The sequence below is a fragment of the Pavona decussata genome, unplaced genomic scaffold (assembly GCF_977016875.1).
Source record: "Pavona decussata unplaced genomic scaffold, jaPavDecu1.1 SCAFFOLD_3683, whole genome shotgun sequence".
Taxonomy (NCBI): Eukaryota; Metazoa; Cnidaria; class Anthozoa; order Scleractinia; family Agariciidae; genus Pavona; species Pavona decussata.
In genome coordinates, this window is record NW_028146494.1 from 22,501 (window position 1) to 24,751 (window position 2,251).

At 44.7% G+C, this 2,251-nt stretch overlaps 1 pseudogene; it reads left to right on the forward strand.

Annotated features, from left to right (window-relative positions):
- Window positions 1-1,614: 1,614 nt before the first annotated feature.
- Window positions 1,615-2,251, forward strand: LOC146446073 (small subunit ribosomal RNA; annotated as a pseudogene; the record flags this gene model as incomplete).

The window sequence follows — 2,251 nt, forward strand, 5'->3', positions numbered from 1 at the left end:
GCTTTCGTCAGAGTCAAGGAAACACATTGAAAATGGAATCAGCATACAAGAAAACCTAGTTTGGGATAGGTTTTGTGCCTTCCGTGGTATTATAACCATAGAACTGCTCCTGAGGGGGGTAGGGTAGGCCCACCAAAAAGTGCACTTCTGGTTAGGTCGCTAATTTCTAAAATAAATGTGTCCCAACCAAGTTTTTTTGGACGCTCTTTCGAATGGCAACATTCCTGATTGAAAATGCCGACCTACCAAAATCCGCACTTTGCTTCCCCGTCCATATAGGGGTGAGTATTTGGCTTTGCCTTTGTCAGACTCAAGTAAAAGCATTTAAAATGGAGTCAGCATACAAGAAAACCTAGATTGGGATAGTTTTTCTGCCTACCGTGGGATCATAACCATAGAACTGCCCCTGAGGGAGGTAGGGTTAGGGTTAGCGTTAGGGTTAACGTTGGGGTTAGGATTGAAGACAGAAGATTGGTGATGTCAGGAGGACCTTCTTAAAACAAACAGAAATACACTTATTAGGGGACTAGGGCCAGTGGACTCAGAAATGTCTTTCGTAGCAGTCTCCTATAAGAGTATTTTTCTCTGATTTAGGTGACTCCTCCTCACACCACCATTTTTCTTAGTCGAAAGACCTCTTCACAGCACGACTTTCCTGATGGATTTCTATGTAACTGCTCGTGCTGAGAGGTGTGTCGAAAGTTGATCATGTTCCCGTAAAATCTGAGGTCTCCACTGTCTAGCGAGGTACTTACAGTGAATATAGTGAATTTTTCAAAAATTGGAGAATTCTGACTTTTGCGATGAATTTTAATGTAATTGGTCGTGCTGAGAGGCGTGTTAAAATTTGAACATGTTCCCGTAAAATCTGAGGTGAGAATTAGTGAGGTACTTACAGTGCGTATAGTGACAAATCTTTAAAAGCGTGAAATTATGGGATGTTGTGGCTTCAATGGGTTTTTAAGATGTCACCAGTCATTTGGCATGACTTACAAACGATTTGGCTGGTTGTGGGTTCGATTTTCAAAATTTCATTTTTTTCGCGTTTTTATTTTCTGTCTACCATATCATGCAGTCTCCTTATTAGCGTTTGGGGGTTATAGTGTGGGCAGGTTGGTCGCAAAGGTTCCGAGAGGAGCTGGCTAGTAAACCCTGTCCCTTATGTTCCACGGCGGCAAGGCGGAGAAATAGAGGGCAGAATTGACTAACGGGCAAGGAAAGTTGGGCTTGTAGCTTTCCTTTCGAAGGAGGGAAAAGATGATGCCCGAAAGCATTGTCACTGTAGTGGCAGGCAGAGTGTAGATGGAAGTTGTGTACGCTAGCCTTTGGCTAATGATAGAGACAAAAGAGCAGGAGGATATTTTCCTTCGCAGAAGCACTTTTCTTGCCTTCCTTCAGCTCGCTTGGCGAGTCTGACAGGTATGCCTGAACTGTGCACGGGTCCAGTTGTGAGAAAGACGTGGCAAACAAGACGGGGTTTCCCTTGACCGAGGGACCGTGTGGTCCGTTTGGCTCATGGGTTCCCCCCGTGGAGGCAAAATCTAAGAAAGCTTGCTCTCCCTCTGCGGAGGGGGGCCGCTTAGCAAGGAACTTCTGTTCCCTGCGGTGGATAGTTACCTGGTTGATCCTGCCAGTAGTCATATGCTTGTCTCAAAGATTAAGCCATGCATGTCTAAGTATAAGCACTTGTACTGTGAAACTGCGAATGGCTCATTAAATCAGTTATCGTTTATTTGATTGTACCATTACTACTTGGATAACCGTAGTAATTCTAGAGCTAATACATGCGAAAAGTCCCGACTTCTGGAAGGGATGTATTTATTAGATTAAAAACCAATGCGGGTTCTGCCCGGTCATTTGGTGATTCATAGTAACTGATCGAATCGCACGGCCTTGCGCTGGCGATGTTTCATTCAAATTTCTGCCCTATCAACTGTCGATGGTAAGGTAGTGGCTTACCATGGTTGCAACGGGTGACGGAGAATTAGGGTTCGATTCCGGAGAGGGAGCCTGAGAAACGGCTACCACATCCAAGGAAGGCAGCAGGCGCGCAAATTACCCAATCCTGACTCAGGGAGGTAGTGACAAGAAATAACAATACAGGGCTTTTACAAGTCTTGTAATTGGAATGAGTACAACTTAAATCCTTTAACGAGGATCCATTGGAGGACAAGTCTGGTGCCAGCACCCGCGGTAATTCCAGCTCCAATAGCGTATATTAAAGTTGTTGCAGTTAAAAAGCTCGTAGTTG